The following is a 15189-nucleotide window of genomic DNA, read 5'->3' as shown; positions in this document are numbered from 1 at the left end:
GCAGAGTTGAGGAAGTTACTTCTGTTCCTATTTTTTGATAATTTTTTATCAAAAAGTAATCAAAAGTAATGTGTGTTGAATTTTGTCAAATGCTTTTTTGCATTGGTTAATATAATCATGTAATTTTTCTTAGTAGTCTTTTAATAAGGTAAATTACATTGATTGTTTTCTAATACCGAACCAGCTTTGCCATCTCTGAAATAAACCTCACTTATTCATAGTATATATATTGCTAAATTTTATTTGTTAATATTTTGCATAAGATTTTTACATCTATATTCAGGAGGCATATTGGTTTGTAATTTTCTCCCTTAATCTTTTTTTTTTTTTTCTGTACTGTCTTTGTTTCTTTGGCATCAAGGTAATGTTAGCTTTATATAATGAATTGAGAAGTAGTCCCTCCTTCTATATTTTCTGCAAGATTATGTAAATTGATTTTAATTCTTCTTTATCCATTTGTTAGAATTTTGCAGTGAAACCAGTGGATCTGGAGATTTATTTTGGGGGGCTGGGTCTAATTTTTCAATTTCTTTAATAGTTACAGGGCTATTGAAAAGATCTATTTTGTACTGAGTTTTGGTAACATACTTTCAAGAAACTGAAATTCTCTAACTTGATCTAAGTTGTCAAATTTGTATGTGTAGATAGCTCTTATTATTTTGAGGTACGTACTTTCAATGCCTAGTTTGTTGAGGGTGTTTATTGTAAAGAGATGCTGGATTTTATCAAATGCTTTATCTATGTTTATGAGATAATCACATGGTTTTTATTTTTAATCCTGTTTATATGGTGAATCATATTTATTGGTTTATATATGTTGAATCAACCATGCATCCCACAAATAAAGCCAACCTGATTGCGGTAAATTAAAGTTTTGATGTGCTGCTGGTTTAACAGTATTCTGTTGAGGATTTTTGCATCTGTGCATCAGAGAGACTGGCCTGTAGTTTTCTTTTTTGCTGTTTCTTTGCCAAGTTTTGGTATCAAGGTGAAGCTGACTTTGTAGAATGAGTTAGGGAGAAGTTCCTTCTCCTTGGTTTTTGGAATAGTTTCAGTATGGTACCAGCTCTTCTTTGTATGTCCAGTTGAATTCTGTGACTCCATCTGGTCCAGGGATTTTTTTGGTTGGTAGGTTTTTAATGATTGATTCCATTTTGAAACTTGATATTACTCTGTTCAGAGTTTCAAATCTTCCTGATTCAATTTTGGGAGGTTGTGCATTTCCAGGAATTTATCTAACACAGTCAACATCATACTGAAGAGAAAAAAACTAGAAGCATTCCTTTTAAGAACACAAAGAAGAAGGATGCTCATTCTGTCATCAGTCCTATTCAAGATAGTACTAGAAGCCCTAGCCAGAGCAATCAGGCAAGAGAAAGAAATAAAAGTCATCCAAATAGGAAAAGATGAAGTCAAATTATGTTTCTTCACTGACAATGATTCTATACCTAAAAAACCATGAAATATCCACCAAAAGGCTCCTAGACCTGATAAATAATTTCAGTTACGTTTCAGGATATAAAATCAATGCAGAAAAATTGGTAGCATTTCTGCACACCAATAATGTTCAAGCTGGGAGCCAAATCAAGAAAGCAATCACATTTACAATACACACACACCTAGGAATATTTCCAACCAAGGAGGTGAAAGATCTCTCAAGGATAACTATAAAACTCTACTGAAAGAAATTACAGATGACATAAACAAATGAAAAAACATTCCATGTTCATAGATTGGAAGAATTAACATTGTTAAAATGGCCATACTGCTCAAAGCAATCTATAGGCTCAACACTACTCCTACCAAACTACCAACACGTTTTAACAGAATTAGAAAAAGTGTTCTAAAATTATTATGGAACCCAAAAAATAGCCCAAATAGCCAAAGCAACCCTAAGCAAAAAAACAAAGGCACTGCATTGCCTAATTTCGAACTATATGGCAAGGCTACAATAACCAAAACAGCATGGTACTGGTACAAAAACAGATAAATAGACCAATAAAATAGAACAGAAAACCCAGACATAGAGCCTCACACCTACAACCATCTGATCTTTGACAAAGTTGACAAAAATAAGCAATGAAGACAGGACTCATTTAATACATGATGCTGGAATATCTGCCTAACCATATGCAGAAGAATGAAACTGGATCCCTATCTTTAACCATATATAAAAATTAACTCAGAATGGATTAAATATTTTAGTATAAGACCTCAAACTATAAAAGTTCTAGAAGAAAACCTGGGAAAGACCATTCTGGACATTGCCCTTGGCAAGGAATTTATGACTAAGTCCCCAAAAGCAATTGCAACAAAAACAAAAATTGACAAGTAGGACCTAATTAAACTAAACAGTTTTTGTACTGCAAAAGAAACCATCAACACAGAATGGGAGAAAATATTTATAAACTATGTATCTAACAAAGGTCTAATATCCAGAATCTGTAAGGAACTTAAACAAGCAAAAAAAAAAAAAAAAAAAAAAAAAACCATCAAAAAGTGGGCAAAGGACATGAATAGACACTTCAAAAGAAGACATATAAGCAACCAACAAGCATATAAAAAATACTCAATGTCACTCACCATCAGAGAAATACAAATCAAAACCACTATGAGATACCATCTCATACCAGTCAGAATGGCCATTATTAAAAAGACAAAAAATAACAGGTGTTGGTGAGGTTGTGGAGTACAGAGAGAACACTCAGACACTGTTGGTGAGGGTGTAAATTAGTTCAGCCACTGTGGATAACAGTTTGGAGATTTCTCAAAGAACTGAAAACAGAACTACGATTCAGGCCAGCCATCCCATTACTGGGTATATACCTAAGGAAAATAAGTTGTTCTGGAAAAAAACAAAAACAAAAACAAAAACAAACAAACAAAAAAACAAACATGCACTCATATGCTCATTGCAGCACTATTCACAATAGCAAAGACATGGAATCAACGTAGGCACCCATCAAGGGTGGATTAAATAAAGAAAATGTGGTATACATACATCATAGAATACTACACACCCTTTAAAAAGAATATTATGAAAAAAGAAATATTCATTGTATTCACTTTATTATTTTTTTGATGTAGACAGGGTCTATACTGATATTGTCTCTGTCTTTGGTGATATTGACAATTTGTGTTTTCTCTCTTTTTTTTTGGCAATCTTGCTAAAGATTTTTAAATCATTTTGAGGAACCAGCCTTTTTTTCATTTATTTTTATTGTTTTTCTCTTTATAACCTAATTGATTTCAGTTCTGATCCTTATCATTTCCTTCTTTCTGCTTGCTTTGGGTTTATTTTGCTTTTTTTTCTGAGTTCTTATGGTGAGAGCCTAATTATTGGTTTGAGATGATTCCTCTTTTTCAATGTATGCATTTAGTACTAAAAATTTTCTTGTATGGACTGCTTTAGCAGTTTCCCATAAATGTAAGGTCTGACCACACTGTGGACAGCATGGCAACCCTGGTGACTCACACATACACCTCTGGAGGGCCTTCCAGAATTAGAAAACCTGAAGTAGCTGGAAGATCATGAAAAACAGAAGAACTATCAAACCCTGTGGGCCCTAACTAACCTGAGACATTCTTCTATTTTTCCTTATTCCAGTCTCAGTTGACAAGGCCATTGGACTCTGTAACGACCTTGGTCAACCTCATGGCTCCACACTGTATGACCCCCTCACAGCTTGCAAAAACCCATCCTAAACCGTAACTTCTGTAACTTTCCACTGTTTACCCCAAACCTATAAAACCACCTCTTATCCCACCATCCTTCACTGACTCTCTTTTCAGACAGCCCAGCTGCACCTGAGTGAATAAACAGCCATGGTGCTCACACAAAGCCTGTTTTGGGGGTGGGGGGGCGGGTCTCTTTATCCAGAGCGTTTGTTTTAACAATAAATTTTGAAATACTGTATTTTCATTTTAATTCAGTTAAATGGATTTTTATTTCCTTTAAGACTTCCTCTTTGACCTATGGAATATTTAGAAGTGTGTTATTTAGTTTCAGTGTGTTTGTAGATTTTTCCTGTTTATTTTTCTGTTACTGATTTCTAGTTTGATTATACCGTAGTTAGAGAACATGCTCTATCATTTCACAACTTTTAAATTTGTTAATTTTATTTTATAGCCCAGAATATGGTCTCAATATATGTCCTGTTGCCATTTGAAAATAATGTGTGTTCTGCTGTTGTTGGGGGAAGTGTTATATAAATGTCCATTAAATCTTGTTGCTTAACTGTGGTACTGATTTTTTTTCAACATCCTTGCTGATTAGCCCGTTGTTAATATCGCTTGTTGGGAAAGGTTGTTGAAGTCTCCATCTCTAATTGTTGGCTTATCTATTTTCAGTGTTAGTTCTACCAACTTAAATTTTACATATTTTCAAGCTTTGTTGTTTGGTGCATACACATTTAAAATTACTATGCCTTCTTCATTGATCAACCTGCATATTATTATGTAATGCTCCTCTCTGTTTATGGTTATTTTCTTTGCTCTGAAACAGAGCTCTCAAATGAAGCAGGATATTCAGATACTCCTGCTTTTTAAAATTAATTTTGGCATGATATATATATTACTATACTTTTACTTTCAATCTATCTATGTCATTATATTTTAGGTGAGTTTCTTGTAAATAGCATATGACAAGGTTAAGTTTTTAAATCCACTCTGCAAATCTGTATTTTCAATTGGTATATTTAGACCATTTACATTTAATGTCATTATTGATATGTGAGGGCTTAAATATGAAATTTTTTTACTATTTTTAAATTGTTTGCTTTGTCCTACTTTCCTGTAGATGACTTGAACATTTTTTAGAATTTCATTTTGATTTACGTAGACTATTTTAGAATATATCTCTTTGTATAGCTTTTTTTAGTGGTTGGTAGGTATGACATTTTATAACATTTATCACACTCTACTAGTATACTCATTTTAGCAGTTCAAGTGAAGTATAGTAAACTTACTTTCCTTCACCCATTCACAATATAATTGTCTTAAATATTTCTTCTACAGGCATTTAGAACCATATCAAACAGTATTATAATTTATGCTTCAACTATGAAACATAATTTTAAAAATACATTTAGAAATGGATAAAGAAAGCCCATAGTATTTATCAGTATTTTTGCTTGCTATGTTCTTTTCTTTATCATTATTATTATACTTTTAAGTTCTGGGGTACATGTGCAGAACATGGAGGTTTGTTATATAGGTATACATGTGCTGTGGTGGTTTGCTGCATCCATCCCCCCGTCATCTATATTAGGTATTTCTCCTAATGTTATCCCTCCCCAATCCCCCCACTCCCTGCTATTCCTCCCCTAGTCTTCCCTCCCCCTGAAAGGCCCTGGTGTGTGATGTTCCCCTCCCTGCGTCCATATGTTTTCATTAATCAACACCCACTTATCAGTGAGAACATGTGGTGTTTGGTTTTCTGTTCTTGTGTCTGTTTGCTGAAAATGATGCTTTCCAGCTTCCTCCAAGTCTCCGCAAAGCACATGAACTCATCCTTTTTTATGGCTGCATAATACCCAGCAATCCCATTACTGGGTTTATACCCAAAGGATTATAAATCATTCTATTATAAAGACACATGCACACATATGTTTATTGTGGCACTGTTTACAATAGCAAAGACTTGTAATCAACCCAAATGTCCATCAATGGTAGACTGGATAAAGAAAATGTGGCACATATACACCATGTTTTCTTCCTTCTTGATATCCTAAGATTTCTTCTATTATCACTTCCTTAGCAAAGGTCTCCTGAGAGCAGATTCTTAATTTTTCTTCAACTGAGAATGTCTTGATTTCCTCTTCATTCCTAAAGAAATTTTCACAAAATATAGCATTCTGAGTTGACAGATTTGCCCTTTCAGCACCTGAAAACACTTGCCATTTTTTGTTCTCACCTGTATAATTTCTATTGAGAAATCTACTGTCATTCTCATTGTTTTCCCTCTGCAGGTATAGTATCATTTTTCTCTGGCTGTTTTAAATTTAGTTTTCAAGAGTTTGGTTATGATGTGTCTCGGTGTGGACTTCTTTGGGTTCATCCTGTTTGGTATTCACTCAGCTTTTTGTTTGTGTGTGTCTATTGTCGAATTTGGGGAGTGTTCAGCCATTATTTCTTCAAGTAGTTTTTCAACTCTCTTTCTCCTTTCCTTCTGTAACTCTAATAATATAAAGTTAGATCTTGTATTATAGTCCCACAGTTTCCTGAGGATTTATTCACTTTCTTTTTTTAAAACTAATTAGTTTTTTTTTTGTTTTTTTGTTTTTTTTTAATTTTTAGAGATGGGGTTTCACCATGTTGGCTAGGTTGGTCTCGAACTACTGACCTCAGGTGATCTGCCTGCCTTGGCCTTCCAAAGTGCTGGGATTACAAGTGTGAGCCACTGTGCCCAGCCGCTTTATTCACTTTCAATCCATTCTACTTTCTCTCTGTTGTTCACACTAGGTAATTTCTATCGTTCTATCTTCCAGCTCACTGATTTTTTTCTCCTGTTCTTCTATTCTGCTGTTGAGCGTCATTTATTGCATTTTTCACATCTAAGATTTCTGCCTGGTTCTTCTTTATGCCTTTGCAGATACTTTGTACTTCCTTGTTAAGGGTTTGTTTGTTTTTTTAAATAAAACTTGTTTCTAGTATGTTTGAAATTGCTCATTGAAATATTTTTTTTTATCATGGCTGCTTTAAAATCTTTGCCTGATAATTCCATCACCTCTGCCCTCTCAGTCTTGGCATATATTGATTGTTTTTTTCATTCACTTTGAGACATTCCAGGTTCTTGAAATGATAAGCAAATCTGTATTAATGCTTGTGCATTACTGTATTATGTTCTGAGACTCTGAATCTTATTTAAACCTCCATTTTCACTGGCTTTCTCTGACAACACTCTGGATTTATTGCTGCCAAAGAGAGGCAGAAGTCCACGGTCCTCCTCTGACCTCTGTTGACACTTGAGGAGAGAGCTCTTTGTTGCTGCTGGGTGGAAATTCCGTCCCCACAAGCTCTCTGCTGACTCTACAGTGGAGGTAGCCTCATTTCTGCTGGGCAGTGGTGAATATTTTTACTCTCCACTAGGCCCTCTCTGACACCACACTGGCTGGGAGGGGAGCTTCCTTGTTTCTTCCAGGTACATGTTGGTCTGGTTCTCCAAGTGGCCCCCCTTACACCACAAGAGAGGTGAAGGGCTCATTACTGACCATTAAGGATAAAAGTCTCAGCTTCCTGCTTGGCTTTTTCCAGGTAGTGGTGGAGGCCACAGATTTTATGTGTTGTTTGGTTGGAGTGGAACGCTTATCATGTAAAAATTGTCTGTCTTGTTTGGCTGCCCTTTTCCTAGTCCTTTGGCTTTTGTTGGCTTTGAAGATGGGAACATTTTCATCTATAATAACTGGTATTTCCAGGTTGCCAACTTTTCACCTTCAAGACTCAAATATATGAGGCAAAAACAAAACAAAATAAAAAACACCTCAGGGAACTCAACATGCCACTCCTCAGTACCCAAGGAACACAGCCAGTCTACCTTCTTTCCACTGTTCATAGTCTTCTTATGTTTGTCTCAGATATGGTGAGCCCTCAGCATTTTTAGTTACACTTAATGGGAAGAATGGGAAAAAGAGTACATTTACTGCACATTCCCAGAAGGACAAGTCAGAAGTCAGACAGCTGTCAACCACTTTTTTTTTTTTTTTTTTTTTTTTTTTTTGACAGAGTCTTGCTCTGTGGCCCAGGCTGGAGTGCAGCAACATGATCTCAGCTCACTGAAATCTCTGCCTCCTGGGTTCAAGCAATTCTCCTGCTTCAGCTCCTCAAGTAGTTGGGACTGCAGGCACATGCCACCATGCTTGGCTAATTTTTGTATTTTTAGTAGAGATGGGGTTTCACCATGTTGACCAGGCTGGTCTCGAACTCCTGACCTGCAGTGATCCACCCGCCTCAGCCTCTCCAAGTGTGGAGATAACAGGCATGAGCCATCGTACCTGGCCAGCTGTCAACATTTTTACAATGTACCTAGAATTGGGCTATAATTTCCCACCTGAATATGTGCCAATTTCATAACACAAGCGGCAAATTCACTTCTCAGTTTTCAAGATTCAACTTCCGCAAAAAAAAAAAAAAAAAAACAAATGGTTTAAATGATGATTGTTTATACTTAGGCAACACGGTGAGTTTAAATATTCCCTTGACAACAGGGGACTGGGGTAGAGCTCCTGTCACTTAACTGTCTACTATGAACACTGGAAGACAGAAACTTAGCAAAAGACCTACTGTCACAGTTGCGGAAACAGGAAGAGTTCGCCAGTGATTTTTGCAACATGCTTAATTCTAGGGACCAAGAATCCACATTTATAAAATGAGCACGTTATTTTTACCTAAATTCAGGACTGATTTCTAAATTCCACTTTAGCCCTCAAATTCCATCATTTATTCCTGAATATTCTCTCTGCCTCACAAAGGAAACTAAGGTCTGATAATATTAATTTTAGTGACAGCCTTCCCACAGCTAAAGGGGAGGCAAAAATTTCAAGTAAAATTTTACTGCCAGAGGCATCCTTTGTCATTCCCAAAAATGACAACAGTTGACCAGAATCATCTCTACATCCAGTGATCTTTTGAGCACATCAACAATACTGAAGCCTCTAATGACACAGCAGAGCAGAACGGCTTCAAAGTGATGGGGCTGGTGTAGGAGGACTGGCCCTTGTGACTCATGAAGAACCAGGCCAGGAGGGAGACTCTCCCTCACTATGGAGCTGGGATGCACACTGCTTTGGAAACCACCTTTAAGACAGAAATATTTCTCCAGCAGAAAACAAACATTCTCAGTAGCTGCAAAGCTTCCACTTCATGCTGAAAAAGCTTCCTGTGTATTTAAGCAATCAAAGCAGAAACTATTGTTTTCTCATTTGCCCACTGACTCATTCTTGACTTCATATAGAAATGCTTTGTTTCTTTAATCAGAAAACAAAGCAGAAGGCACTGTACAGTTCCTGCAGAAGGTATGCAGGGAAACAGAAAATGTATGAAAAACTCCCTAAATAAAAGACATCTGATACTCTAACTACAATGAAAAACAAAATGTCTTGGCAGCTAAGAATCCTCTCTAGCCACAAGTTGGTACATGAGAGAATATACAAAATAAAGAGAAACATCTACGGTCTAAACAATTAAACATCAGTTGTAAAACAAACACTAGCATTTCTTTCTGCTTGTAGAGAATCATCTCATAATAATCATATACCTTCCCTTAAGAAAAGCCAAACCATAGAAAACATTTGAATTTACTAAACAGATATAAAAATTTAAAGGTATCTGTAATTATGGAATTCATGGACTAGATCAACCAGTCAGGATTACACCAGTAAGAGTTTTTACCCCAGGTTCTTATGAGCACCGAGTATGTTCCAGGTGCTGCCCAAAGGGCTTTCATTTTAAATGAGGGCAAAGACATTTAATCCTCACAACACTCCAGTAAGGTGCCCCATCATCTTTCTTGTATGGTGAGAAAGGTGAAGGCACACAAAAATGAAGGAACCTGCCCAAGGTCACAAGTCAGGTAAGGATCCTCTAGCTAGAGAACAAACTAGCATCAATGAACCCCTGACCTCTTACATTTTCAGTAACACAGATAAAGCGATAAAGGGTCTGGCATTAAATACCAGCGCTGTGCCTCTGCTTTGAAGTTCATGTAAAATGAACAAATAGTATACAGAGGAAGGAGGATTAAAAATACAGTCATCAATGAATTTGCCTTTCTCTCACACACACATACCACACATACCCCCAAAAATGGCAGAGTATGGGCCATTACAGGCCTACTTCAGGACCATACAAATTTGTTTATATTGTCATAGAAATGTAAGCTCTTAAATCTGATTCTAGACCCACACAATTGGAGAAGCCTGGTACCAGAGAAGCCAACCCAGGAGGGGACAAAGGAGAAGGCAGGAAGCGAAGTGCGAGTGGCAGACAGACAGGGCAAGTCAAGGCCACACAGCAAAAGCCTGGGCCTGGAGAAATGCAGATTGATGGCCCCTACCACCTCTTCTTAGCACTTAGAGATACTACACGAGAAGGGAGACAAGTCAAAGCTATTGGTCTATGGCTAGGCCCTTGCCTGTGCCTTGGGCTTTAGAGCAGGAGAGGGAAACCTGGCAGGGGCACTCAGGTAGGGTCCAGCCTGATAAATAAGGCAGCAGGTAGAGGGTAGATGGAATTCTGAGTGCAATCAAAACCGTGTCCCTTGGTCCAAACCAGGACCAAGACCAGCCTGGGAAGTGAGGAAGCCCAGACTTCAGGTACTATTTCTGGCACATGAAGAAAACCAAAATATTTCACCTAAAAATACATGTCTTTGATACATTTAGAGATTGCTTTTCAGAAGGGCTGAAAATACAGGCATAGCTGAGAAGCTGTCTTTTGTGGGAGAGATTTGCATCTATAGAGAAAATCTGCATTGATGCAGCCATGCTTTCTCTGAGGTCCTCCCTGGTCCAAGTCTAAGAAAGATTAACTGAGAGTCTGACACTTTAAAAGTCTGAAAGAAACATCTACCATCTACCTGAGGGCTGCTAAAGCTGCAGTTTAGTCTGCATAAGTAGACCACCTTTGCTAGCCAGCCCTCCTCTCCTCTCCCTCCTGTAACCTATCTTGACACCATAACCTCACTAACCACCGTAATCTGTTTTTTGGTCATGCTCTGAGTCTTGATTCTTTTGTAATCTCAAGATGGTATAAAAGCATCAACCATCTTATCTTTCCTTGAGATCTTTTAAGACTTTCATGCACATTAATAAATTTGTATGCCATTTCCCCTATTAATCTGTCTTTTGTTAGCTGATTTTCAGCAAACCTACAGAGGATAAAGGGGAAATTTTCCCTCAGCCCCTACACATAGAATGAAGCAAAGTCACAGCTCAGGCCTCATTAGGAAGGATGGGGAATGCAGGATACTCAGCCTTGCAGATACAAAAAAACAAGTTAGGCATTTCAAAATGGATGACTAGGGGTAACTGTCACAGCTTCAGGGACTGACCACACATGAGCATTCAGGGGTGGGGGTCCTCTGACAGAGACTAAGGCACTGATTTATAACAATGTGTCATTACTGACTTTAAATAATGAGGTTTAGAAAATATGATTAAATATAGATATTATCTGCGCCCAAAGTTTGATGCTGGCTTCCTGGGAATATAGATTTTTAAAGAATGGAAGCCAGTAATCCAAAGTGGAGAAGTTTTGGAGGTTATTTATATAAAGTAGAAAAGTGAATAGATTCTTAACACTTTTTAATAATTTAGTTATAATGATCCAGTTGGTCGAGAAGATCTTTTTCTGAGAAAGGTATATTTAACATTTTATGATAAAGATGTAACAGACTTGAGGTTTTGGGCATCACCTGGTCTGAGTTAAGTGTAGGACAATAAAGGAGGCTGGTAATCTATGATAAAGGTCTGTGATTTGAAGGGCAGGAGGTCTAGCCTCTGATCTCTCTTAGTCATTTATAGAATAAGAACAATGAGAGAGTTAATTTACAATCTAAAAAGCAGAAGTTGCAACTACATGTTATGTGACTCAGATCACAGTCACATCTCCCTCAAGGCTTAAAGTGTTTTGGAAGTTTCAACAGCTTTTAATTTTTTTCTTTTCCTATTTCCCCCTTTATATCAAGATTTTTCAAAGAGAGTATCCTAGATGAACCCAGTAGATTTTACTCTTTTTATGTTTATGACTTTAGTTCTACTTTGCTATGAAGGCTCGTTTCTAGAATGTCATGCACCTGGCAATGAATAATTGGATAAGTTATAAAGCTGATGGAGTACAGGCTGAATTTAAAGTAATGTGAAGGAAGTGACTTTGTTACTGGGGTCAGGCTAAATGGCTGTATTTCTAATTAATGTAATCTTTATGACTAACCATCATTTTAGTCTTTTAAATCATATGTTGACTCTATTGTAAATAAATGTTGTAGAAGTGAAGACAAAAACAGGATAAAATATATGATTAGAATTTTAGAATATGTAATAACTTTTGTCACCAAGTTTCCCAAGACTTAAACTAGTTGCTTAGACAATTGCTCAGGGAGAGTTTTGGATTTAAACGATTATTTATTTGGGTTTTTATATCAGCCATTAATTTAATAATATTATTTGATTTGGGGTACTGATATTTACGATAGTGCATGTTCTCCCTTGGACTGTAGTATGTCTAAAGTCATAAGGTTCTGTAATACAGCCTTTTTCACAGGTACTTTATTGTTTAATAATAAGATATCCATGTGGCTATCATTTAGGGCCTTTTTGTATATTTGGTTAGGGACTCTATATTAAATGACATTTTTAATATCTAGTTTTGGCACAAAGATGAAAGCTAAATGATTTAATCAACTGAATTTAGAATAAACCTAGTAAGATTACAAATGAGGAAGGTATGTGGGGGTTTGAAAGGATATGCTTTAATATGCTTATGTCCAAGTATAACCCATAACACAAAGAACACTACCCTAACCATCTTAGAGGTAACTATGGCCATATATTGGCATCACACAGCCAAGCTGTTCTTTTTGGAGCTAACCATAAAATTCTTGGTCATTGTGTCTATTTAGTGGCATGTCAATCCATACTTTGTAATATAATGGCATGAATATACTGTTTGGGGAGTATCTATTTTATTTTTTGTGTGTTACTTGGCCAGGTATCTTTGGTGTGATTTTTTCTGTTCTCAATATAAAGGGGCAAGCTGACTAAGCTGACCAGAGGAGCAGGTAAACCAGATAAAATTGTTCATAACTGTGTTGTATCATCTTGAAATTGAGCTGTCTTATCTTTTAGTTGGGACACTGTTACTGTCTTATCTCTTGGAGCAGTGCCACTGTTAAAGCTAATGAATCAGAGTTTTTATTGAAAAATGTTTAATGTCTTTTATATTGCAAGGTTTCATTAACAGATGAGTGACATATATTATCTTTAGTCATATTAGTGCTAAGTACCAGTAACTGCTCTTGAAAAACACAGATATATTTTTGCTATTTTATTTAGTCTTTGGAGAGGAGATATCTATCATGGTAGGACAGAACCTCCAGAAAAGGCATGAGGTCACACACCCAGCAAGTGTCTTTTTGTAGTCTATTAGCATAGTCTTGTGCCCACTGTAAGAAGAGATTGTTTTATGGATAACAGCTGGTAAGAGTGGCATTAAAACATAATAATTATGGGAGAGGTGAAAAGAAATAAATTCAATAGGAACTTAGAAAATATTTTTCATCTACTAACGATTATTAATAACAAGAATTTATTTAGATTTTGGCCTGGTCTAGTGTCTTGGGAAGATTGACTGTCTCAGATGTCATCTTTTTTTTTTTTTTCGGCCCAGCATTGACCTATCTAACAGTGAAGATTACCTTCTGGTGAAATCAACTATTTAGGAGATAAGATATATGAATCTAAGAGTCTATGTCTTCTAATTCTGCAGCACAACAGTTACTAGTAAGAATTACCTAATAAGATCCCTTTTACTTTGGTTGGAGAGAGTCTTTTAAAATGATACTGCTTTGGTCTGGCGCAGTGGCTCACGCCTGTAATCCCAGCACTTTCAGAGGCTGAGGCGGGTGGGTCATGAGGCCAGGAGTTCGAGACAAGCCTGGCCAAGATGGTGAAACCTCATCTCTACTAAAAATACAAAAATTAGCCAGACACAGTGGCATGCGCCTGTAATCTCAGCTACTCAAGAGGCTGAGGCAGGAGAATCGCTTGAACCAGGGAGGTGGAGGTTGCAGTGAGCTGAGATCGTGCCATTGCACTCCAGCCTGGGTGACAGAGTGAGACTACATCTCAAAAAAAAAAATGGTTGAAATTCATGGTCTTTAAATTTTTGTCTCTCAGGAACTCACCATGAAAATAATTTTTCACTAAAAAGTTATAATTTTTAGTTAGCTGCCATTGTAATAGTTGCATATGTCTCCCTTTAATATTAGAGATGTATAATTTTTTGAGTGAATTTTATAGGTTTATCTGTTACAATTATAAATGGAGACAAGTAATGTCTATTAAAAGGGATTGATCTCAGGTTATACAAACTCAATGGAAGACCTTTTGGCCAAGGAATTTTTAAAGCCTCGGTTAATTTTGTCAAATGAGTTTTATTATTTAGTTTGTGTGTTTTATTAACCAGATGAATGGAAATAATAAGTATAATGGATGTTGGAGGATGAGTCAGATTTTATATACTGATTTTACTGATTGAATTATCTGTCTAGTAAAGCAAGTGCCTCTGTTGCTAAGAAGTTCCAAGGGAATTCTTCAAGTTAGAATAATTTTTTAAAGATAATTTTACTTACTGTGAAGGCCACTGTTCTTCTGTATATAAATGTTATGACTCAATAACAATATATGTGTATCATCACTAGAACATATTCACATTCTTGTGATGGTGGTAGCTGAATAAAATCTAAGTGTCATGCTCCAAAGGGGCCTTTAGAAAGGGGAAAATGTCTTTGGAAACTAAATTTTTTGTATTACATTTTGGGCCAATGTGATGTCATTATATATCCTATGATCTATGGCTGGAAAAGTGTTTTAGAAATACTGTTTTTCTCAATTATGTTATCAGGACTCTGGTGAGTTTAATCATATATGTAAGTTTACAAATGATGACTGAAATTTAGCAGGAAGCAGAGGCATATTGTTTGGCCCATATCATACCTTATCTTTGGGAGAATATGTGCTTTCTCCTGTTTAGCTTTTTGCTTTTTTTGTTTGTTTGGATTTTGGAGTTCTTTACTTAAAAAGTTTCACATCAAATTTAATGTTCTTTAGATCATTGATGTTAGAAGTTAATACAGATTGAAGTTAATATAGATTGTTTAGAAGTTAATAGCAGCTTTTTAAAAATTACACTTTCAGTTCTGGGGTACATGTGCAGATAGTGCAGGTTTGTTACATAGGTATACATGTGCCATGGTGGTGGTTTGCTGCATCCAACGCTCCGTCATCTCCATTAGATATTTCTACTAATGTTATCCCTCCCCAGTCCCCCTACCCGCTGCTATTCCTCTCCTAGCCCCCCACCCCCAGGCCCCAGTGTGTGATGTTCCCTTCCCTGTGTCCCTGTGTTCTCATTGTTCAACACTCACTTGTGAGTGAGAACATGTGGTGTTTGGTTTTCTGTTCTTGTATCAAT

The 15189-nt window shown here is 36.5% G+C and overlaps 1 protein-coding gene across 3 annotated transcripts in view; it reads right to left on the bottom strand.

Annotated features, from left to right (window-relative positions):
* The window catches only part of MYRIP (myosin VIIA and Rab interacting protein), a 405770-nt gene that overhangs the window by 306737 nt on the left and 83844 nt on the right, over positions 1 to 15189 (bottom strand). The gene's annotated exons all lie outside the window — the stretch shown is intronic.

This window comes from Saimiri boliviensis, chromosome 9, assembly GCF_048565385.1.
Source record: "Saimiri boliviensis isolate mSaiBol1 chromosome 9, mSaiBol1.pri, whole genome shotgun sequence".
In the NCBI taxonomy this organism is placed as follows: Eukaryota; Metazoa; Chordata; class Mammalia; order Primates; family Cebidae; genus Saimiri; species Saimiri boliviensis.
Note: the sequence above shows the minus strand (reverse complement) of the source record. Positions and strands in the feature narration are given on the sequence as shown.